Source organism: Callorhinus ursinus, unplaced genomic scaffold, assembly GCF_003265705.2.
Source record: "Callorhinus ursinus isolate GAN/ISIS: 27379988/994484 unplaced genomic scaffold, GSC_fseal_2.0 scaffold6, whole genome shotgun sequence".
Taxonomy (NCBI): Eukaryota; Metazoa; Chordata; class Mammalia; order Carnivora; family Otariidae; genus Callorhinus; species Callorhinus ursinus.
The window spans coordinates 21,744,977-21,771,057 of NW_027397068.1; the positions used below are offsets into that span (position 1 = coordinate 21,744,977).

Sequence of the window (26,081 nt, forward strand, 5' to 3'; positions counted from 1 at the left end):
ACTCTAAACTCCTAGAGGTTGCCACATTCCTTATCACGTGGCCCCCTCCATCATCCCAAAAGCAAAGGTGCCTTGCATTCTCCCTGGTTTCTTTATCTCTGACATCTAGACTCCTCTATAAAGGGCTATGTGATTAGGTCAAAACCCACCCAGATAATCTCACTTTGTTAAAGTCATCTGTAAAAATCTCTTCCTAGAAGTACTTCTATTAGAGTTTGATAGTATAACCGAGACGTTTGTATATACTAGAGGCTGTATACGAGAATGGCGGGGCGGGGGGGGGGGGGCACCTTCGAATTCTGTCCACCACCGAGAGCTAACTTATCAGCCACTGTTAATCCCCTTCTCCTATACCACATCTAGTACAGAAGTTGGAGAGCTGCTGCATACCCCTTTTCAGCCTCCTTTCCAGGGAAGGTGACTAACTGACCAAGGAAGCATTAAGAGGAAATTCACTGGAAGGCTCCTGAGAAACTTTTGCTTTACTGATAAACAGGTACTCCTGGAGTTTTTCCTTCTTTCATGGAATATAGGGATAATACTTGCAGTTGCACTGGCCATCTGGTGACCAAGAGGTGACAAACATGTGTACCAAGCCATCTGGGTACAAGCACATACACACATTTCTGTTGGGGTGATTGATGATGTTCTTGTTTGATAAAACAACACTAAGGTGGGTGGAGAAAATATAAAAAATCCTTGAGGGCATTATCAAGGTGCTTTTCTAAGCTTAGATCTTTTTACTTCCAGACTTTTTGTTAATTTTGACAGACAAAGTGTGTTTAGTGACAAGGCTACTGTTATTTGTGTTAAAACATTTCTAACTGATGTAGGGAAAAAGGGTGAATTAATATGTTTGAGTAGTAACTAAGTACCTGCCATGGTGCTAGAGGTTGTGTACCTTATTTCACTAATCTTCACAATAATTCTGTTAAATAGGAATTAGTATTACCCTGGTCCAGAGTTCTCCTGTCACAGAGATTACAAGTGCCAGAATAGGATTTCAAGACAAATCTGTCTAGCTCCAAGTACCCATGTTTAATTCACTGCATTATGCTGCATGTCTTAAAGGTTTAATCCTGTTCCTGAGGACCTTCTTACTGCTTCATCATAATAAATTTGGTATTTTTGTGCTTATAGATACAGAACAATATTATATTCAGAAACCCTCTGCTGTGGACCAAACTGTATCTCCCCCAAATTTGTATGTTGAAGCCCTAAGTCCCAGTATGATGGTATTTGGAGATGGGGCCCTTGGGACACCCTTAGGTTTAGATGAGGTCACGAGGGCAGGGTCCTCATGATAAGATTGGTGTCCTCTACGAAGAGACACCAGAGAGAGTTTTCTCTCTCTCTCCTTCTCCCCCTCCTGCTGCAGCTACAGCTCTCTCCTACTTCTTTTCTGTCCCCCCACCCCTCCACCCCAGCCCTGCTTTGTGAGGACACAACGAGAAGGGGGCAGTTTGTAAGCCAGGATGAAAGCTCTCACCAGAACCCACCCGTGCTGGCACACTGATCTCAGACTTCCAGCCTCCAGAAATGTGAGAAAAATTTCTGTTCTTTATGCCATCCAGTCTCTGGTATTTTGTTGTGGTGGTCTGGATAGCCTAAGGCAGTGATATTTGCCAGGTTCTGCTTCTCCTAAACCAAGGTCCCTAAAGCCCAACCTAAAGTTTGGATATGGTAGATGTCGACCGTAGTCTTCAATCTTTGCACACTTCCAGGCTTTTCTATCTTTGCTTCACAGCCAGATGCATGTACTCTTTTACTAGGTGCAGAAGAAATTGCTGAAGGCAAGAAAACATATTTAGATATCTATCCTTCCTGAAAATACATCTGCTTGGGGACTACCCTCTCAAGTTTGTCCCTTGGAGAGGTCTCTACCCACTGCGGGCATTTCAGAAAGATTGTAATTCACTTCTGTAAAATCCTGATCTCTGCCTCTTAGACCACTCTATTATTCCTATTTTGTAGAAGGAAAGACCGCTGGGGTTGTGAAACTGCAATCTGGATCTTGAACTTATCATAGCTGCTGTCACCCATGAGCTATATCCTCAGGAGACATCCCAGCAATGTGCATTCACGTTTTCACTAGCTAGAGCACTGAACTCCAATCCCTATCTTACCTTTTATCCAATGAAGCTGGACTAAATCACAAGTGAGCCTCAACAACACTTTTACCTCATTACATAATGGCCTAGGCTAAAGGCAGAAAAAGCCTTTTCTCTTTCCACTAAATATGCATATGATTTTGCCCTTAGTTTCCACTCTAAAATCAGGAAGAAAAAAATGGGAAAGAGACAAGGGGAACTTCATCTCACACAGGTTGGACTGCCCTAATTGCGTCTCCTGCCTTTAACCCCACCCTGGTCCCAGAAGGCTTCCTCAGTAGAAGGTACCCTTATCCCATCTCCCTTCTCACCCTCGTCAACTCCATTTTAAATGGAAGTGAATAGGGAGAGCCCTTCAGAGAAAAATGGAAATAAGCCTCCCCCCAAAAAAAGAGTGGTTTCATTCAAGTTCAATGTATAATTCCATTTACTACAAGCTGCACTTTCCTACAGTCTGGCTTCATTGTCTCCTTAGAACTACATTTGGCCATTTCTTCAAGAGGAATGCAAGTGTGGAAGTGAGGAGTAAAGAAAATCTGAGCTCCCCCTTCTGCAGTGATTTTCAAAATCTTAAGCCACATAACCCTTTATTCTAATAAAAGTTTACCTGGGATCCACATCTAATAAGTTCAGAGATTCTCTGGTTGAATTGAGGAGTAGGAGCCACCCTAGATATTGGAGCACTGTGGGCAACAACTGATTTAGAAGTTAGGAGATGTGGGCAGTATCTCCTGATCCAGGCCCATGCCCTTACAATGCAGATAGAAAACAGGCCATTTAACTTTTGTCTTACTCACTTTGGTAGAGTTGACTACGTGCCATGTAAAGGGAGAAGCTAAGTCCTGTTGAGCTGGTGGGTGAAACTTTTCCCCTCTGCATAGAATTTCTTCATTCAGGAGCTTCTCTGGTATTCAGACACTCCTGGCCTGCTTCAGTCATCGGTGAAGGAAGAAGAGAGGTGTGAGACACTCCAAGTAGGCTGCAGTTCCTCCCTAGATGATATTCTCCTGCATACTATAAGGAGAACCAAACTCAAAGCCTTCTATTAGGATCAGAACTTTAGAAAGTCTGACTCCAAGTTTCTTAAGGTTGCAGAGCTTTCCTGGTACGCAGGGCAGAGGATAGAGAGACCAGAATTAACTGCTTAGTCCCCGTCCAGGTTTCTTTTACAACCTCTGTTGTAAAAGGGATCTTTTGATTTTCTCTGTTGGATCTGTTGATTTTCTCACTACCAGTTCTGTTCTTGCATGTGAGTAATTGGTGGCAGAGGCTGACCCCACTGTTGTATAAAAGTAACTGATGACAGGCAAGTTGGCCCTTTGTGTTGCTCAGGTATAGAAAGTCCTCTATTTCACACTACATCATAAATTATCTACCTACAGGCAGGTTCTGAATTTGTCTTTCCCCATTTCAGTTAAAGTTCATGGAGTTTGATGCATGGGTTTAGTATGGGATTAATTCCAAAGTCATGAACTTAGACCTTCTTACACATGGTATTCTGTGTATGGCATTTTGTGTTAAGACCAAATCTGATTAGAACATAGATATGTCTCCAGAGGTAGTGGTTGCAGAAGCAGTTCTCCAACACGTGTCTCAATTACCACTAAGCCACCTCCTTACAAAGTCCTGTTGTTGTGGACTGATTTTGCTTTGCCCTTTTGATGGTTATTTATTTAACTTTGAGTTTCATGCCACTTTATATTTAACCAATCACATATAAAAAAATACAAGCAAAAGCAACTATGTGAAAATATACCACCAGTAAAGGAATAGGCACTCATTTAGAGTTGTAAATTCGAGAATACATAGATTGGAGCTAGTATTTATTTGAACTTCTATCACAATGAAGGACCAATTCCAAAACCAACTCACTGGAGCTGAATCTCAATTGTATTACCTGAAAAACAATCTATTTTTATTGCATAAACTAGGATATGCTAACAGTATAAAGAACACTGCACTAGAAACTGAACTCTTGAGGGGCACCTGGGTGGCTCAGTCAGTTGAGCATCTGACTCTTGATTTCGGCTCAGGTCATGACCTCAGGGTTATGAAATCGAGCCCTGCCTCACCTCTCTGCCCTGCGTGGAGCCTGCTTAAGATTCTTTCTCTCCCTCTCCCTCTGCCCCTTCCCCTTGCTCTGCTTGTGCACTCTCTTGTGCTCTCTCTCTCTAAAATAAATAAATAAATAAATAAATAAATAAATAAATAAATAAAAGTGAAATCTTAGGGGGAGGAAAAAAAAAAGCAACTATTCCATGGTACCTTTTTCCAAGGCCATGATTCATAATTCCTAGGAATAGAGCCTAGTTCTGACCAGACCCAGCTGTTTTACAAGCTGCCCCTCCCACTGTAGCTATTGACTCTAAGCCTAATCCCTATGTCTGGTCAGATAATTGGTGTGCTAGTTACATTTTTGCTCATCATTATGTTTTTGTGAACACACTGTAAAGAAGAAACTATTTGGGCCCCAAACCTGTAATCACAGACATGGTTGTTTCATATAGACTATAGGAATTTGAAATGTTCAAGTACATTCCAGGTATAGGAATCAAAACAGAAATTTAGAACCTTGGAGGTTACCTGGGAGATGTTTCTTTCTATTTGAACTGCTCTAACTCTGATGGGAATATTAAAGTCCTCAAAACAGAAAGTAAATCCACTAGTAAATTGGAATTTTCAATTTGTATATGGACAATCTAGTTTTATATACTAAAGAGATTATAAATTTAGTTAGAATGTTCTATGAAATGCAATAGTTGGTGACAGCAGAAGATGAGTAATGGGCAAGGAAAGCATGACTGCCAAGAAGTAACCAAAATAGACAGACAGAAAAGGAAATGTATGTTGTAAGGATTTAGGGACCCATAAGGAGAGATCTGCAGAAACGCCAAGGGCCTTCAAGGTCATAATGACCCAGGACAGGAGAAAGTTGAAATAACTTATTCTAGATTGCAAGTCCTCTGTGGCATGAGGGAAAGGAGTGAGAAGGAAGCAAAAAGGAAAGCTATGAGGTAATTACATACAACCACTAGTGGAATAACTGCTAGAAAAGCAAAGCACTGAAAGGGGCTACATGTAGGCAGTGAGGCAGCCCAGTATTGGGCTTATAGTTTAAGTAAAATATCTCTGGATCCTATCTTTGCGCTCTTTACTTACCAAAAGTCCTTCAGCAAGTAGGTTCGCCATTGGAACCACCAGTGTTTTTTACCTATGAAATAGAGGTAAAAATGGTACCTTGACTTATAGGTTTATTTGAAGATTAAATGTTAATGTATATAAAGTGCTTCACATAGTACTTGGCCCATGTAAATGTTCTATATATGTGGATCAATATTTATTAATAATTATCCTAACTAATTCTTCTAAACTTTGAGATCGATCCAATAACAAGGTATAGCAGTTGTCTGGTATGGGGCCCTCTACCAATAGTCTCAAGTTCAGTGTCAATGTTACCGCAGAGTCTGCTTACGTCATTCTGTTCATTCAGGCATATATTCATGCAATTGGTATTTACTGGCCCTCGGCCCTCAAGGGACTTCTATTCTAGTAAGGAATGTTATAACAAACAAGAAATATATCAATAAACAAGATAATTTTAGAGAACAATGGGTACTATGAAGAAAAATCCAGCGAAGGAACCAAGGGTGGCTGCAATAGACGGTGCCAGATAGTGTGGTCAGGGAAGGCCTTTCTCAGCAGGTGGCATTTGGACAGAAATCTGAATGAGGAGATGGAGGTGTCCCTGGGAGATATCTTAGGAAAACATTCCTTTACCTGGAATGTTTTTTACCGTTTTAAGAAACGGTAGAGATAAAAGCAGAGAGGTAAGAAAGAGTTACTAGTATATTTGAATTTCAGGGGATCAGAATCAATACTGATGTCTCTGACTATAGAGAACACAAATGTTTCTGGGATGGGAAGGGGCCGGTAAGTCCGAGAGGGCAGATCACTGAGGCCCTGAAAAGCTGTGGTGAGAGTTTTGGATGGTTTCTACTCTATGCCTAGGTAACATTGCTGCTTAGTCTCCTCAGATGCAACTCAAACTGGGCATTATCTTTAAACAAGCCTTTAACAATATTTGGGGGGGGTGAAAACTGGAATACCATTGTTGTTTTAACATATGATCTTCATTATTTTATTTTAGTGCTTTTCAACAACCTACTATATTAAAAGGTAACAAATTTAGAAGCATTACTAGCTTTCCAGAATCCGTATTGATCTCTCCCAAGTGGCCCAATGCCTCAGCCTCTGCACCTTTGAAACCGGCTGCTGCCTCTGCTGGTTCATCATGCACACAGATCATCTGGGGTTTTCACTCAAGTGGCAGACATAGATCTGAGTTAGCCCCTAGTGCCAGAAGGATTTCTCTTATAAACAAGATACCTGAATTCAGTTTCAGACATTCTCCTGACCTCCCCAAAGTGAGTTTAATCTATATGTTCTGATCCCAAGAATCCAAATCCAAAAATTCATTCTAAAGGAACACTTACATGCCATAGTAAAGAAGTATAATGATGAAAAAAAGCATTATTCTGTAGACCAGAAGAGCCCAAATGTGAACTTAAAATGTGAACTTAAAAGTCACTGCGTTCACTTTGTATCCAGAGGCCTTGTGATCCACCCTTTAGGAGTCCTTTTGACTGAGATGCAGGACTTAAGTTTGGGCCCTTATAAGATAAAGTAATACTCTTTCTCATCAAATTTTCTGAATCCAGCTTCAAGTTTTTCACCTTGGTCCTCCAGGATTAGTAACTTCTTAACTCTGAGAAGCCTATCTCTAAGCCAAGGACATCATTCCTTCTCATTCAACACAAATGCACTTGGTACATGCTATGTGCCAGATATTATTAGATGCTCAGGTCATAGCACTTAACAATCTAGCCACAGACCTGGTTGTCTCTGCAGTGAAACAAGTGGGAGATTTTCAAAGATCGGGAAAGTTCAGAGTGCTATGAAAGCACACAGTTGCACATCCAACATAGACAGGATGTCTATTCTGGGATCTATATGAGGAATAGGATTTAGCCACATGCAGGGTATTGTTTTGGGGGGGAGCTAAAATTGAGGAGAGATTGTATAATTCTGTGTTGATGACTATATAAATCTCCTTGTATATTATTTGAGGAATTATGTTTTTTCTTCTTTCTTTTTTTTTTTTTTAAATGAGGGTTATTTAGATAAAGGTAAAACAATCTACAAAGTGACTGGGAGTCAACTTCTTCATTTTCTTCTGTAAAGTTACCCTCAAGATCTCAAAGGGCTTATGGTAGATTGCATTTTGGCCCCATTTGTTTACCACTCTCATATCTATGGTTTTTTCCATGTGACATTGTTGTTTTCCCCACTAAAGGTAGAAAGAACTCCCTATCTTGACTTTGTGCTCAACTGTGTGACTTGCTTGGGCCAATGGGATGTTGAAAGAAATGCAAACAAAATCTTGAAATGATTGAGCTTGGCTTCTTGTACTTTTGCTATCACTGTGAGAAGAGCTTCCACTGGATAAATGCTGCCTATACAACCTGAGCTCCGCATGTACAGAGCTGACTTAATCCCTCCCACAATGAGGAAATAAGTCTAGGCACAATAAAAATTTGAAGTAAAGATAGCCACAGTAGCCAATTTAGCCACAGTAGATCAGCAAACCCCTACACAGATACCTGAGTAAGAATAAATGATTGTTGTTTTAAGCCAATGAATTTTGAGTGATTTGTTACACAGCATCATATGGTAATAGCTGAATGATGCAGACCCCAAGTGCTAAAAAGTTGGCACCAATGACAGTCTTACATTTCAGTGTTAGGATTCCTGACTTACTCTTCTTTTCTGTCAGGAACAGCATTTGCTAGTTTGTCTCCTGATTTCCCAATACTTGTGGCTGAACCCACCCTACCCCCAGTGGTAATAACTTCTTCATATTTACCTTTTATGATTGCCCTTTGCCCAGATAATAGCATGAGTGAATAGGCCCCCTAGGTCATTAATTGAATCTTGTGCACTAATGCTATTCACATGTCCTCCCTAAGACCTATCGTCCCTGTGGATTTGGACCTACCTTCAAGTTCTACTTCTTCCATCGTTCCTAGAAGAAATTATTTGAGATCTTGCTCCCAAGGTATGCAATGGAGGTTGTGCTAGAACCTGGAAATGTGTAAGTAACTAAAACAATCTTACTCTCAAAGTATTCATAACCTAGTTGTTATGTGCTGAATTGTGTCTCCCCTAAATTCATATGTTGAAAGTCCTAACCTTAGAATGTTACTGTATTTGGGGAGAGGGTCTTTAAAGAGTTAATTAAATTAAAATGAGATAATTAGGGTGGGCCCGAATCCAATATGATTGGTATACTTGTAAGAAAAAATTAAGATGTTGACGTGTACGGAGAGAAAACTATATGAAAACACAGGGAGAAGGTGGCCATCTAAAAGGCAAAGAGAGGGACCTCATTAAAATCAACCCTGCTGACACCTTGATCTCTGACTTTTAGCCTCCAGAACTATAAGAAAATTAATTTTTGTTGTTTAAACCACCCAGTCTGTGAGACTTTGTTATGGCAGCCATCACAAACCAACACTCTAATCAAGGAGATAAACTAGGAGAGTGCATTAAAAAAAAAAAAAAAGCATGCTCAAAACACTATGCAAACACAAAGGAGGTATTTTGGGGAGCTGGTGAAAAGGAGGAAGAAGAGAAATCTTTATAGAGATGGTAACATTTTGAATTTTGATTGATGAATAAGATAGTATTAAGTCAAAAAGTAGAAGAAAAATATTTCAAATAGAGTGAAAAGCATATGCAAATATAGGAAAACAGGCTACCTCATGTTATGTTTAGGTAAATGCAAATTATTTGAGAGTTGGAATTGTGAAGAGATTAGCAGAAATGACTCCTGCAGACATCTTACACAGATAGTTCATGCTTAAAGAGAGCATGCACTCTTCCCCTAGAACATATAAGTTACCTACCATATAAAATAATTTTTGTAGCAAAAGAGGGATTTCTTCATATTCTATTCCAGTTGGACCCCTGGTGTCAAATTGGGTTAGATTGGAAATATCTTGACAGCTTGATTCCAATATCTAGCTGGAAAACTTTTGGAGGGAGATTGATATTCCTGAACTTCTATCAATGTATTCTTCCCACTGCATAATCATTTACACCGAATGTTCTTCCATTTTATAGGCTATCTAACTAGCTCCCAAAGATAAAGCTCTTAAGTGGTTACACAGAGGTTGTAAAATCAGAAAATCTGGGTGCCATTTACAATCAAACTGAATTAGAGTTGTTGGTTGTGTTGTTTTTGTTTTTGTTTTGTTTTGTTTTCTCTCACTCTTTCTCTTTTAGAAGGGCTGAGAATCTGTGATTGTTTGGGCTATACAGATGAGGCTAAGAAGAGCAGCTCAAGCATTGAGCCCGTAGAAGGAAGACGAGTGAATTTTTCTTATTGGGCTTTTCTCCAGAAAGAGTCATCTGGCGAGTTGGCAAATACAAACTCAGACAGCCTTGTGCCAGATGTGCATGGCTGCTGTTGGGCCATCTGCAGCTTGCTTTCATGCCATACGCCACTTTAACATTTGGTTGACTGGGGTATCAGAGGAGAAACTCACAGTGCAATTGTTTTTGCGTGATTCTTGTAAATTTAATCAGAAAAAAATGAACTGATCCCCTGCTAGGCTAGGCAGTGAGCGCAGTGTAGTGGATGCAAAAATGAGTACTGCCAGGATTGCTTAGGAACAACCTTGGAATATACTGTAGGAAAATAAGTGACAGAGTAGTGCTATGCTCCTGAATCTTTGGTGGCCTTGTTCAGTCATCTCTGAGGCAATCTTTTACTTTTTTCTTTTTCCTCTCTTAATTTGTTCTATTTAACTTGTCCCCTTGTGTATGAACACCAACCCTACTACTCCAGATAAAAACCTAGCCAATAACTTACTCTTTATTAAGAATGGGCTGGAGTTGTAGTTTTATGTTTCTGAGTTGTTAACCCACTTGGCACAGTACATTAGCAAAAAACAGATTGCAACGCAATTTGAATTCCATAGGCTATATAATAATACCATGGATGGGTATAAGCAGAGGAAAAAGGGATTATGGTATGCTTACATTCCATACCCAGAAAATAATTCCTTGTTTTTCAACCCCATTTTTCCAAGGCTGTCTGCCATTACTGACCATATATAAACATGTTTGCTTTTTTGCCAATTTGGAGTCTAGTTGAGGCTAAATTTCAGTCAACACTTTTCTGAATCAAAGCCTAGAGTTTTAATTAAGCTAACAAATGACTATACTTCTTAATTGAAGTGGTCATGACACTCTGCTATTTCCTGCAGCTGGTATTCTTATTTTGGGTATAGCCTGTATATACACTGTAGCAGTGTGTAAACCAATAGCATGCCTACAATAAAAAAGGGTGGCCTCTACTTTTTAAAGATTTTGTGAATAATATTATATTATTATGTTAAAGTTTACGTGGACTAAGTAAGCCCAGGAGGCCCTAAAGGTATATGAATAGTTGATATAAGGGGAAGAAATTCAGAGGAAGTAGCATGGACAATGTATTAAGATCTATATTGTTTAATTAGAGCTAATTTAATGTCTTAGCTCTCTTTTAGGGATTTTTTCTGTTTTAATAAATGTTCTTGGTGACTTAAACCTTGTGAAATGGTTGCAGTTTGTAATGTTTAGCATATTTGTATTGGTCTAAACTGCCAATGATGTTAAATTATATTTTAAACTTTAAAATGATCACCAAAAGTCCCTCTTACATGTTTTGGCATTTAAATTTTAAGTTGAGAGCTATTCTGTGACATCCAGATGGACTGGTTCTATAAGAAAAATTGGGGGTTTATAGATCATGATCCTAACCTAGGATGGTGAAGGGGTTCTCCATTAGTGGCCAAGTTCATATTCTTCACCTAAAAAATTAGTAGGCTGGAGTAAGTCACACCTAAGGTCCAATTTAGCTCTTAGAGATTATGATTATCACTTGCAGTATTTGGTTTTCCATCCCCTGGCTATCTTCTCCAACACAGAAAATTAACACCAGATTATATGTAAAGGTCAGCATCATCCATGGAGAATTGAGAGGAAATATGAGAGACCATTATTGTGGTTTGAATATATTCCAGGAAGTGTGCTGGATGCTCTCCACATATTATTTCTATAATCCCCTTGGTATACATATTAGAGTTAGTTTTTAGATGAAACCATCTGAAATTGCCCTCTTTCTAGATCAAAAACTGTCAAATATCAGCAATTTAATATGGGTTATCCTAAATGTTATTCTATTTCACAGATCAAAACACTGAGGCCTAGAGAAGGTAAGTAACTTGGCCAGGTCCTTAGTTACTAAGTGCCCACTTGGGATTTAAAACCAGTTCACACTTTTAAATACAATATAAAACACTGCTTCTATAAACTAGATCAACATAGTTTATTATTAAGTATTTCTATTTGCATGTAAATAATACCCTAAAACCTTTTCATCTTGTATAATTGAAGCTTCATACCCCGTGAACAGCAACTTTCTAGTTTCTTAAGAGTGTTTTTTTGTTGTTGTTTGTACGTACTTAGTTTGACTTATCTATGATTAGCAGATGTTGGGTACAGTTTCACGGGGTAAGCAAAGCAGGCAGGCTCTAAATGGCTAAAAATATGCTTGTTTGGGTTATATTTAAAGCCACTGCATGTGTAAGAACTTAAGTTTGGTCGGCTTTGGCATAAAAATCCTAGCCTGCTGTAAAGAAGTAAACAGCATAAAAGCCAATATGCAGGGGCCATCACTGGTCTTTTATACAGCACTGTGTCATCCAGGCAAGTAGCTGTGGGAAAGGAAACAGGGCAGTGCCTCTGCTGAGGAAAGAGCAATTGCCTTCAGTGATCACTGTGCTGCCAGGGGGCAAAGGAGAAAGGACACCTCTCAGAAGTCACAAGCAGTCCCTTCAATAGCTGCATGTCTGTTCTCTTGGGATCCTATGAGGTGAGGACTACGCCCTTATTCACTCAGCACCAGGTATGTGCCATGCTTGTTGCTGGACGATTTACCTAATGTGAACAATTCTTGGCACATAGCAGGTACTCAACAAATCATTTCTGAATGAATAAATCATCTTTAATATTCACAACAATATTAGGAGGTAGATATTTTTACCTTTGTGTCACAGATTAGGGGCCCACTTTCCCATATTAGTTATTTTTGGTGGGCATTTGAGATACAATAGCTGTATTTTAACAGTTCTTTGTCAAAAGTTAATGTGCAGGGCGCCTGGGTGGCTCAGATGGTTAAGCGTCTGCCTTCGGCTCAAGTCATGATCCCAGGGTCCTGGGATCGAGTCCCGCATCGGGCTCCCTGCTCCTTGGGAGCCTGCTTCTCCCTCTGCTTCTCTCTCTCTCTCTCTCTCTCTCATGAATAAATAAATAAAATCTTTGAAAAAAAAAAGTTAATGTGCAGCATATAGAATAGAAAAAGTAGATTTCTTGTAAGAAATATTGTATGCTGGGGCACATGTGTCCCACTAAAAATATAATTTGAAAAGATTTTAGGCTATTATTTATACGCAAATAGAAATAGCTAACAATAAACCACTTTTATCTAACTAATAGAAGCAGCTTATAGTATTTTAAAAGTATGGACTGGGGGATACCTGGGTGGCTCAGTCAGTTAAGAGTCTGTCTTCAGCTCAGCTCAGGTCATGGTCCCAGCTTCCTGGGATCAAGTCCCACATCGGGCTCCCTGCTCAGTGGGGAGCCTGCTTCTCCCTCTGCCTGCTGATCCCCCTGCTTGTGCTCTCTCTCTCTCTCTCTCTCTCTGATAAATAAATAAATAAAATATTTTTGTGTGGACTAGGTTTAAATCCTAGGTTGTCTACTTTGGTGTCTCCCTACTGAAAACAGGTGAGTGCTGACATAGAAGCACGTGATGAGAAGGTGATATTTAAGTTGATGGCAATAAAAGAAGACTGAGCCCTCTATACACATACATATTAATATGCTCCAAACAAGGCTTTGAGTGTCAGTTCTCACTTCCACCCATTATTCAAGCAGGTAACACTGTGTTGTGGAAAAGTCATGAATTTTGGAGTGAGACCTGAATTTGAATCCTGATTTGTCACACAGTAGACAAAAAATCTCTTGCATCTTCAGTATCAGAACCTGGAAAATGGGACCAATAAGATACATCTCATAGTGTAGTTTTGAGAATAAAATAGAAGAATATCTCTAGAACACGTAACAGAGGATTTGGCTCGTATTTAAATGCTTAATAAATATTAATTTCTGTCCCTACTTTTTGAGTCTACGTTTTCTACATCAAGGCTTTCCTTGTTGCTCATTTTACTATGATTTTGCTAGCAGAAAAATGTTCAGAGTGGAAGTAGTCGAATACAGTGATTTGTTTCTTCTTATCCTCCTTCCCTTTTCCCAGGCATGGTCCTAGAAATGTGTTTAGTTTTACAATGTCCTCAAAGGCCATGTTGTCCAGCATTAGATGATTTAGGATGCTGGGTTATTCTTCTCACTAAAAAATACAACACAAGCTGTAAAACAAACAAGCAAAAGCAAACAATAAACTGGCATGGAGGAAGAGAGGTCCATGCATGTGGGGACCCAGTAAGTTCCCATCTTCCTTCATGTGACATAATAGGTTGTATTGGAGATGAGTGAGGAGCTGGGCACAAGATGAGCGGCTTCCTCCCAGTGAAAATATGCTCCCTGTGAGAAGGTGTGATGGGGTAGAGCTTATGGCTCTGAAAGTATTTGCCATATATCCTTAGCCTCTGTTAGAAAGTATTTGTAATATGAGTCATATTAATATTTATTTATTCATTTGGAAAAATGTTTTGCTCTCTGTTTTTATATTTCTGGATGCTGCATTTATTTTTTCTCTTTGAAAATTCTAATGACCATCTGCAGTACTGGGAAGTAGAGAAGTTATTATGACAGCTATGCTTCAGATTTGGTTAAGATTACTAGTAAATTGCATGCATTAGCTTTTAAAAATGTGGGGCAGATTCTAAACACCTATATACTAGCTTTTAAAACAAAATGTGTCCCTCTTGAATGCTGGAAAGTTCTCAAAAAAGAAAAGAACATAAAATCTGTTCAGCATGTTTTTTGATAATATTTTTCAGCACGTAAAATCCTAACTTCACTAATTAACTTTGTTTGAAACAGAACCATGTTTTTTGTTTCCAGTAGTTGGCTTCCTTCATTCTTAACCACTCTACAGACACTAACACTAATGACCAACACATATTCTTCTGGAAATGTTTTTCTTCCCTAACTTGGGTTTCCTATCCTAGAATGGCTGTTTTTCTATTCTTTAATTCTTTTTCTTTATGTTTTCTTTGTTCTTTTTTTCTGCTGCAAAAATATACCTCTCTGTCCTTAGTTCCATTCTTTCCATATTCTTTGTTCTTTAGTGAGCTCACATATTCCCATGACTTCAATGATGATTCCTAAATGTGTGATTCTCAAATACCACTCTTAAATAGCAACCATGCCTACAACTTCTGTTTCATGTTCCAACCCTTTGATCGACAACATCCCAGAAGTTCTAGTGGTACCACAATGACATCATTCCAATTTTTTGATACTAGCATTAAGAAATAAAACTAAAAATCTCAGTTCCATATTTGATTCCTTCTATTCCCACTCCCTTTTTGGTAATTCGGTTACCAGATTCTGTCAAAACTTTTAATCACTTCTTCCTTTTCATTACAACGATTATACCATATTTCATCAATTCTAAAATACGTATTTGTTCACATGGTAACATCTCTGAAACTGGAATATGTCCTACAATCAGTGATGTATTAGGATGTGTCATAGTTTAATTAGCAGTCCTTTCTGTTCTTTCATTTTAGTAAGTAGACTAATGATGCATCTTACCACTGATGGTGTCTTACATTTGATGTTCTGCTTTATGTTAAACTCCTAATTGCCACACTCTTTGATTTTGGTAATTGTTTTCTCAAGCTCCAGGTATTCCTTTCATTATTACCAGAATATTTTTCTTTAAGTATAATTCTGAGCAGTCCCTGTCTTGGGCAAGAACATTTGTTTATCCCCATTCGTAATTATATAAGTCCAAATTCTGTGTCTTGTCATTCAAGGCCCTCCTAGAGTTTTATCTCTCACAACTCTTCTAAAATTTCCCACACCAGGGGCGCCTGGTGGCTCAGTTGGTTAAGCGTCTGGCTTGATTTTAGCTCCGATCATGATCTGGGATGGAGCCCTACCTCAATCTCTGTGCCCAGCGTGGAGTCTACTTGAGGTTCTCTTTCTCCCTCTCTTTCTCTCTGTCTCTCTGCCCCTCCCTCGGCTCTCCCCACCCCTTCTCTCAAAAATAAGTAAATAAATTAATTAATCTTAAAAATTTTTTCACTCCATGTACAAACTTGTATACCAGTTATATATTTATATATATCAAATACACCCTGTAATTTCTTACCTCTGTTCCTTTGCTGAGAGCAGTGTTCTGCTTCAAATGCTACATTCTTCATCCCATTTGTTGATAACTACCTGTGAATAAAGGAAATTTTGAATGTCATTAACTCCATGAAGCCTTACTGATATACCCAACCTCTATGGATTCTCTCTCACTCATAAAAGGTAGTATTATTATTCCCATCTAATAGAGAGTTGAGAAATTAGAGGGTTGTCACGCAAGTGCCAGAGCAAATGATAAAGTCAGAATTTGAACCCAGATCTGGCTTTCTTGAAATAATACATTCTTTAGTTTACATGAAGTGTAAGGAAAGAGCTGTGGAGAACAACTAGGAAGAGAAGTACAAGCCTCTGCTCTTCTGTTGTAGAAGTAGGAACCTAGAAATCACTTTCTTTCAGCTTCATATCTACTTGTAATAAAATAACCTAAGATATTCTATTTTCAACTGGGTGATTTATCATTTATCATGAGGAGAACTTAGAACCCCCAGATTTAATGTATTTTACATATCTGGACACAGCACCATAGTTATCCACATAGTATAGAAAACTACAGCAACAATGTTGCCCACCATAGGCTTTGCTAATTAAAAAGTAAAATAAAAATTAAAGGATACATTAGGGGCCCCTGGGTGGCTCAGTCATTAAGTGTCTGCCTTCGGCTCAGGTCCTGATCCCAGGGTCCTGAGATCGAGTCCCGTATCAGACTCCCTGCTCGGCGGGAAGCCTGCTTCTCCCTCTCCCACTCCCCCTGCTTGTGTTCCCTCTCTCACTGTGTCTCTCTCTGTCAAATAAATAAATAAAATCTTTAAAAAAAATTAAAGGACCCATTAAAAGAATAAAAGGACAACATAATGAAAATAAGAAATTAGACACAGATATGCATACATACAAACCTATACAAAGGGTAAAAGTGTACAATGTACAACTCCATTTTTCCATAGGAATAAATAGGACCATTTGAATTGAAACTAACAGTGGGTTTCCTATATGTCTGTATTCATCAGGTTTCTCCAGAGAAGCAGAACCAATAGTATATATATATATAGATAGATATAGAAAGAAGTTTATTATGAAGGATTAGCTCAAATGATTATGGAAGCTGAGAAGCCCATGATCTGCCCTCTGCAAGCTGGAGGCCCAGGAAAGTGTTGTTGTAGTTATAGTGCAAATTCAAAAGCCTGAGAACCTGGAGCACCAATTTCTAAGGGCAGGAGAAGATAGGTGTCCCAGTTCAAGCAAGAGCACAAATTCACCATCCCTCTGCCTTTTTTGTTCCACTCCAGCAAGTGAACAAATTTACCCTTCCCTCTGCCTTTTTGTTCTACTCAGGCCCTCAACAGCTTGGATAATGCCCACCCACATTGGTAAAGGCAATCTTTTTCACTCAGTCCGGACCCTCGTGGGCACACCCAGACATAATATTTTGCCAGCTATCTGGGCATTGCTTAGCCCAATCAGGTTGACACACAAAATTAACCACCACAATCTCTACAGAGAAATGAGGTACTATTTAAAGATCTCTGAAAGAGAATGCCTCAGACCAATTTCTCTGTCTTATGCTAAAAGCTTGACCCTCTTTTATTTTTTATTTACAGATTTTATTTACTTGAGAGAGAAAGAGAAAGTGGGGAGGAAAAGGGAGAAAGAGTCTTAAGCAGACTCCACGCTGAGTGCGGAGCCTTGATGCAAGGCTCTATCTCATGTCCCTGAGAACCCGACCCTGAGATAACCTGAACAAAACCAAGAGTCGGATGCTTATGTGGCTGCACCACCTAGGCTCCCCAAAACTTGGCCCTCTTATAGTCAACTTCACAATTATGTGTGGGGAAAAGAAATCAATGAGCATCATTCAGGATGAGCTGAGTACTTTGTACGCAAAGATTCAAATCCAAAGTCCAGAGTCTACCCCCTTATAGAACTTCCTCAATAAAATCTCCCATTGCAAACCAAGTACCTTATATAAAATCCATCACTCACATATAGAATCACCACCAATTCCAATATAAAGAATCAGCTTTCACTTAAAAAAATCAATTTAATTGAAGTATTTTATGTGAAAAACCTCCAATGTAAACATTCCGTGAATTTTGACAAACATAACCATTATCACAATAAAGATTTTCGTCATCTCAACATGTTTTCTTCTGCCCCTTTACTGTCGATCCCCACCCCCACTCTGACCCCAGACAGCAACTGACCTAATTTCTGTTACCATAGATTAAATGTTCCTATACTCAGACTTTCATGGGAATGGAATCATATAGTATTTATTCTCTTATATCTGGATTTTTCCTCATCATACTGCTTTTTAGGATTCAGTTACGTTGTTGCATGGTAATCAGTAGCTAGTTTTTCTTGCTGAGTACATCCATTGTAAGTATTACCACAATATCCCTACCCATTCACCGATTGATGGACAACATCAAGGTTATTCTAACATTTTGGTTATTATGAATAAAGCTGTATGAATATTCTTGAACAAGATTTTGTATGGGCATATATTTTCATTTCTCTTGGGTAAATAGGGATGGAATTTTTGTATTTTATGTTATGTTTAGCTTTATGAGAAACTTCCCAAATCTTTTCTCAAGTGGTTGTATCATTTTACATTTAAAGTAATAATATATGAGTTCCAGTTAATCCACATCTTCCCCAAAAGTTGATAGTGTCAGTCTTTTTAATTTTAGCCATCCTGGTGGGTATGTATTGGATTTCACTGAAGCTTTAATTTGCATTTCCCTGATGATTAATGATGTTAAACATCTTTATGGTGCTTATTGGCCATTCACTTATCTTCTATTAGGTTGTTTTCTTACTAAGTTGTATATATGTATAAAAAAATAACCCACTTATTTCCTTTACTCCTAACCATTTTGACCCCAGATATGTGGATATTTTTCCACTCTGACAAATTCTCTGACACCAACCGAGTGTCCTAATAATTCATTCCAATTCTGACACTAACCAGAGTTTGTGCAGACCCATAGATTAAGGGCTCGATCTCACAAGACTGCCTTGCACTTCAGATGTCAATAGCAAGTGGTGGGTCCCCAGGTTACCCACAATTTCTGTCTGACTTGGCTGTAAATTGGAAGTTCCCATGGCCCCCTCCTTCGGTTTGGTAATTTGCTGGAGTGGCTCACAGGACCCAGGAAAATAGTTTACTTACTATTGCTGATTTATTACAAAGGATGTTTTAAAAGATACACATGAACAGCCAAATGAAGAGATAAATAGGGCGAGGTCTGGATGTATCCTGAATGCAGGAGCTTCTGTCTCTGTGGAGTTGGGGTGTTCCACCCTCCTGGCACCAACTTGGCAGCTCTTTGAACTCTGTACTTTTGGAATATTTATGAAGGCTTCATCACATAGGCATCGTCAACTATTAACTAAATTATCATCCCCTCTCCTCCCTCCAGGGAATGGGGCATAGAGCTGGAAGTTCCACCTTTCTTGTCATGGCTTGGTCTTTAGTGATCAGCCCCTCTCCAGGAGGCCACCAAGAGTTACCTTATGAGAACAAAAGATGCTCCTATAACGCAGGAAATTCTGAAGGATTTAGGAGCTCTGTATCAGGAACTGGGGTCAAAAACCAAATATTAGCAGGAACTTGGGGCAGAGACCAATATATATATATTTCCTATTAATTGACAAGTTGTAAGAGTTATTGGTATATATTATAGGTACAAATCTTATATATATATATATATATACACACACACACATATATATTTGTGTGTGTGCACGTCCATGCATGTGTGTGTGTTTAAATCAACCAATCGTCACTATATTGTACATCTAAAGTAATATTACACTGTATTTTAACTAACTAGAATTTACGTAAAAACTTAAAAAAGTAAATTGGCCAATCTGTAGCTAGCCTTTTTATTTTCTTAACAGTCTCTTTTGAAAAGTCAAAGATTTTAATTTTGATGAAGTCCAATTATTGATTTTTCTTTTGTGATATAAGAAATATTTGCCTATCCCAAGGCCACAGATATTTTCTCCTCTCTTTCTTCTAGAATTTTTAAAAGCTTAGGTTTTATGTTTATAGCTATTTTAGTTAATTTCCATGTGTATTGTGACATAAAGATTGAGGTTTCTATCTTTCTATATGGTTATCTAGTTTTCCATTATTATTTGTTAACTAGTATCCATTCCCTATTAAATTACCTTGGCCCCCTTATTCGAAATCATTTTGTGTTATATCAATGAATGCATTTCTGTATTCTGTTACATTATTCTGTATATTTATTCTTATGCCGATACCACATTATCTTAATTATTCTACTTTTAAAGTTAAGTCCTCAACTTTGAACTTGTTATATAACCCATTAACAACTCTTTGTGTAGAGACCTGCCACCGCCAGTCTATCCCCTTCTTGATTTACCAGAGTTAACTTTGGACAGGACACTCCAGTGTTTGGCTTTTAGAGGTCCTTTCTTTTCAATGCAAATTTTAGAGTCAGGTTGCCAAGTTCTATAATGATGCTTCTGAGGTTTTGATTGATTTTATGTTGACTATATAGGTCAGTTTGGGTAGAAATTACATCTTAACAACATTATGTCTGTATCCATGAATATGACATGCCTTCCTATCAATTTAGATCACTAGTTTCTCTCAGCAATATTCTGCAGTTTATAGTGTACAGATCTGGCATGTATTTTATTAAATTTATCCCTAATTATCTCATGTTAGAATACAGTTAAAGTGGTAGTTATTACAATTTTAAGTTCTAATTTTTCATTGTCAGGGTACAAATGCAATTGATTTTTTATAGTCTCCTTGTATTCTGTGGACTTGTGAATCTGCTTAAAATGATGAGTCTTTTGTAGATTCTTTAGGATTTTCAATGTACATGATCATGATAATGTTGTCTTAGAGTAAGAACATTTTTTTTCCATTTTTCCTGTGCTCTCTCCTCACCTTTTGTTCCTTTCCTTATTTTCTTGTTTGCCTTATTTCACTGGCTACAACTTCCTTTGCATTGTGGAATAGAACGGCTGTGAGTGAACATTCTCTTTTTCCCCCCAATCTTAGGGAAAAAGTTTTTCATCTTTAATCATTGAAGATGATGTTAGATGTAGGTGTTTTGTGCATACCATTTATTAGATTGAAGAAGCTCATTTCTATTACTAATTTATAAGTGAATATAAAATTTTGTGAAATGCTTTCTTTCACATCTATTGAGATAATCATGTTGTTTCCTGCTTTGTTTGTTAATATGTTGAACTACCTTTGACTGATTTTCAGATCTTGAACCAACCATTGATTCCTGAAAAAAAAAAGTAGACAGTCATGGTGTAAAAATCTTTTTTAGAGATTGTTGGATTTGACTTTATAATATTTTGCTGAGGACTTTTGTGTCTCTATTCATAAGAAATTCTTGTAAGGTCTGTGTCTTATTTTGGTATCAGGGCAATGCTAGTTTTATAAAAGAAGTTCAGAAGTGTCCATACTTCTACTTCCTGAAGGAGTTTATGTAGTTTTTGTATTATTTCTTCCGTAATGATTGATGGAATTCACTATTGAAGCTATTCAGGCCTGGGATTTTCTTTATTATAGCTATAAATTGAAATGCTTTAATACTTTCAAGTCATCTCAGATTTTCTATTTTTCTCTTGAATCACTTTAGATTTTTTTTGTCTTTCAAGTAGTTTGTCTACTTGATCTGAGTTGCCAAATCTATTGGCATAAATATACTCTTGATATTTATTATTCTTTTATTACCTATAGTGATAATCCCTTTTTTTACCCTTGAGATAGGTAACTTTGCACTCTCTGTCTCTCTCTAGATGTCTCTCGGTGTGTCTTAGTATGCCTAGAGTTCATCAATTTTATCTCTTTTTTAAACAGCTTTTGGCTTTATGATTCTCCCTTTTATTTTTTTATTTCACTGAATGCAAGATTCAAAATATACAAAATACAATATGACATAGACAGAATTCTGTTGGTAGAAGGAGGCTTTAATTTATTTCTCAGAAAATTATAAATTAAAAGGTGAAAAATAAGGAGAGGTATAAAACTAAATAATAGTGTTATACTTAATTGGGTATAAATAGATAAATATCAAACTCTTTAAAGAAAACAGCATATACCTTCTTTTAAGGTGCTTATATACATTAGAAAAATGGCTTCATATCATGCACATCAAAAACTAAACAAATATTTAAAAGTAGAAAGAGTAAAAGCAGTATTTTCTGCTCAGAGGTAAATAAAACTAGAAAATAAAAATCCTGTCACCTGAAAATTAAAAACTCATTAAAAAATTAACGATTAAAAAAGGGGGGGCACCTGGGTGGCTCAGTGGGTTGAGCATCTGCCTTTGGCTCAGGTCATGATCCCAGGCTCCTGGGATCGAGCCCCACCTTGGGCTCCCTGCTCAGCAAGAGAGGCTGCTTCTCCCTCTGTTCCTCCCCCTGCTCACGCTCTCTCTCTCTTTCTCTCTCTTAAAAAAATAAAAAATCTTTAAAAAACAACAAACTTATGATTGAAGGAACTCCTAACCAAAAATTAAGAACATTTAGAAAATAATAATTGTATCTTTACCTAGCAGAACCAATTGTATCCAGCTAAAATAGTACTCAGAGAAAATACATATACTTAAGAACCTGTATAAGTAAACCAGTAAGGACAAAACAAAACACCGAGCTATATTATAAAAACAAGAAAGAATTGGTTAAATGAAAGCAGAAGAAAGGAATTGACAAAAAAGACTGAAAACTGGATAACAAAAAATCCCATAACTAAACCAACTCAAAAGCTGCTTTAGTAAAAAACAACGATATCAATAACATAAAATGAAGACAAGGCAAAGGTCCCCTGGCGGGCAGCGCGGAGGCTGCAGGATGCGTGGAGTTTCTGTAGAAGACGTGAAGCCGCGGGAGTTCGTCAGGGCGCTGGCAGCTTTCTTCCAAAAGTCTGGGAAGCTGGAAGTTCCCTGAATGAGTGGGCACTGTCAAGCTGGCCAAGCGCAAAGAGCTTGCTTGCTGTGATGAAAACTGGTTCTACGCACGAACTGCTTCCAGAGCACGGCACCGGGACCTCTGGGGCAGCGCCGCCCAGGGTCACCTCGGGGACCAAGACCTGCGGGGAACGTCGGAGAAACGGGGTTCGAGCCAGCCACTTCAGCAGGGGCTCCAAGAGCCTGGCCTACAGGGTCCTCCAAGCCCCAGAAAGCCTGAAAGTGGTGGGAAAAGACCAAGGTGGGGGCTGCAAACTGACACCTCAGGGACAGACGGATCTGGACAGACTCACTGGACAGGTGGCAGTTGCCAACAAGAAGCATTAGAACACATGTTGGGGTAATAAATTGCCTCATCATAATCCTGAAAAAGAAAAAAAAAGACAATAAAAGATAACATTTAGCTAATCCACGTTCTGCGTGGAGCACTGGGTGTTATGCGCAAACAATGAATCATGGAACACTACATCAAAATAAATAAATAAATAAACAAACAAATAAATAAATAAAACATTAAAAAAAAAGAAAGGACTTAACTGCTGTTAGAAACAGGTAGGCAATGATGAGAAGTCAGTGTCTTTCTATTGTAGCTGGTTTCAGGCCCTGAAATTTTTGCAAGTTCTTCTGAGTGTTATGTCTTACCACTCACTTTGGTAGTTCTTTGTCTCTCACCTTAGTGTCTTAGCCAAAATATCTGTTGTTAACACTGTGACATAAAAATGATTAAATAAGATTCACTAAATGAATAATTCCAGTGAAAGAAATCATAAAGTTATTTGTGAAAAATGAAAAATACCTCTGATAAAATTCAGTATCTATTTAAATATTTTTAACAAAGTAGGATTAGACAGATAATTTCTTAACTTGATAAAATATATCTATCTCAACCCTCAAGCCAGTGCAAAAATTAAAGTGTGGTGGTGTCCACTATCACCACTATTACTTAATGTAGTCTGGAGTTATCAGTCTCAACAATTAGAACAGAGAGGAAATGAGAGCTATAAAGCTGGAAAGCAAAAGATAAAATGATTATTTTTCTCAACAAATGATATAATATCATACTTGGAAAATCCAAAGAATCAAATCTAAGAAAATCAATGATGTTGCTGTGGGTTGTTCTATAAAAATTAATAACCAAAATCAATGATCCTTTTATGTAGTTACACAAAAACCAATTTGAAAATATAATTAAGAAAAGATGAAATAACAGAAGAAGTGCAATATTTAGAAGCAAACTTATAAGAAATATGAAAGATATACACAAAGAAAGCTCTAATGTGCTAATATCCAAAAGTATAACTGAGAAAAGAAAAAGCATTTTCTATTCTTGAGTGGGAAAACATATCATAAAAACATAGTTTTCTCTAAATTAATCCTGAAAAATTAATTTGATCTCAATAAAAATACTAATAAGTGTTTTTAGAATTAAATAATCTGATTCTAAGTTTTATGTGGAAAAAAGTAGTAATAAATTGCTTATATTACAGATATTGGAACAGTATAAATACTACAGAATTTAAAACAGCAACTGCTTGGATAGGCAAGTAGATCAATGGAACTAAATAGAGAATCCAGAAAAAGATACAATTTATTAATAAAGGATTTGGCATCTGATGAAAATCATATTATATTCTAATGGTGAGTAGATGAATTATTCAGCAAATAAGGATGAAACAGCTAAATGGGGGTGCTAAAACAAATTCAAAGACTTAAATGTAAAAAGTGAAAGCATAAATATACATGAAGAAATTATGAAAGACTTAAAAAAATTGTTCTTGGAGAGAAATTTTTTCTAGAGATAATATAAAATAGTTAAACACTGAAAGAAAAGATGTATAACTTCACATAAAAATAAAATATGAGAAGATAAAATGGGGAAAAATAAATACAATTGACAAAGGATGGGTATTTGGATTATATATAGCTTTCCCAAAAATAAATTTTAGAAAAAGGCCAGTAATCCAACAAATGTGAGTTGAGACCATGAAGAAATAGTATATAGAAGGGAAAATACAAATTACTCTTAGATGTATAAAAAGAGTCTAAACTTCACAATAAAAGATAGGAAACAAAGTACAAAGAAAATGTTCATGTGTAAGATTGTCAGAGATATTTAAAAGTTGATACTCTGTTGGTGAAGGTGCAGGGAAATAAGCACTCAAAGGTATTGGTGGAAATGTAAAGTGGTATAATTCTGTGGAGGGCAATTTGTAATATCTATCAAAATGAAAAAAAAATACATATGTGCTTTCGCCACCAATATCGCTTCTAGAAATTCATCCTAAAGGGCTACTCGCAAAGGTGCAAAATAATCTATGCATAAGGATATTTACTTCACTGATATTCACAACTGCGAAAAGGGTAGAAATAAGCTAATTTTCCAACAATAAGGCACTACTTAATTACGCATATTCATGTGGCCTTTAAGAAAGATTAGGAAGTTTTATATGTATTGATATAGAATGATCTCTAGAAGTTACTATTATATTATGTAATCATGTAATAGTATGACAAAACTGAAACTTACTGAACAGCGCAAATAATGCCATGTTATTCATGGTGAATGAGAGACTGCTTTTCTCTGTATGGCCTTTTGTACATTCTGAATTTTGTAGGTTTTGAATTTTGCAACATGTGATTAATTTTATCTATTCAAAAGCATTTAACTTAAATCTATTAAAAATAAAGAACCCTGATGATGATGATGATGTTGATGATAGCTACCATATATTGAATTCCTCATATAGGGGTGTTTATGTATTATCGTACAGATTTATATTTATTTGAGAGTGAGAGCGCTCACATCATCAAGCAGTGGAGGGGGAGGGGCAGAGGGAGAGGCAGACTCCGCTGAGATTGGAGCCTGAGGCAGAGCCCTAGGCCGCTCAGTCTCATGACCCTGACCCTGAGATCATGACCTCAGCCAAAATCAAGTCAGACGCTCAACCAACTGAGCCACACAGGCACCCCATATTATCTTTTGTATATTATCAGTTTTCAGAGTGACTATTTAAGACACATTATACAATTCCCATTTTAAAGCTAAGGAAACTGAGGCTCAGAGAGGCTAATTAATGTGCTCAATATTATAGAATTAATAGCTTACTTACCATCTGGAAATCAGGTATGTCTAACTTCAAAACCAGAGATATCCAAGATTTGGCCAAGTTCAACTGATCATCACATTTAACTAAGTTTAAATAGATATTAACCATTTCTCTACCTCGTTAAGCCACATAGCACAACTTTGTTTTTAAGTGCCAAGTTTGATATAAATTAGCTAAGTTTATTACTATAGTTTGTGATTTTATGTGCTTAATCTTGTTCTTTTGAAAGATCCAATTAAGATTACATAAAGGTTTACAAGAGTCCTGTTGTGTAAATGGTTCAACATTCCAACAACAAACTAGATAAACATTTTGCCAATCACTAATTAAAAAGCTGGCTCTAAGTACAATAACCTGGAGTCAGTTTGCATTCACATTTCTATTAAAGGCTAATGAATACACAGCTAAACTAATTTAGTCAAATTGTTCCTTCATTGTGTTCAAAGTTA

General features: G+C 37.4%; 1 protein-coding gene and 1 pseudogene across 1 annotated transcript in view; both read left to right on the forward strand.

The window, feature by feature from the left end:
• The first annotated feature begins 1,499 nt into the window (after positions 1 to 1,499).
• The window catches only part of GRIK2 (glutamate ionotropic receptor kainate type subunit 2), a 778,198-nt gene continuing 753,616 nt past the window's right edge, over positions 1,500 to 26,081 (forward strand). Inside the window, exons 1-2 of the mRNA XM_073893710.1 lie at positions 1,500 to 1,541; positions 8,138 to 8,226. The gene's annotated coding sequence lies outside the window, so the exon portion shown is untranslated. The remainder of the gene's footprint in view (positions 1,542 to 8,137; positions 8,227 to 26,081) is intronic.
• LOC112814708 (small ribosomal subunit protein eS19 pseudogene) lies at positions 22,410 to 22,859 on the forward strand (annotated as a pseudogene).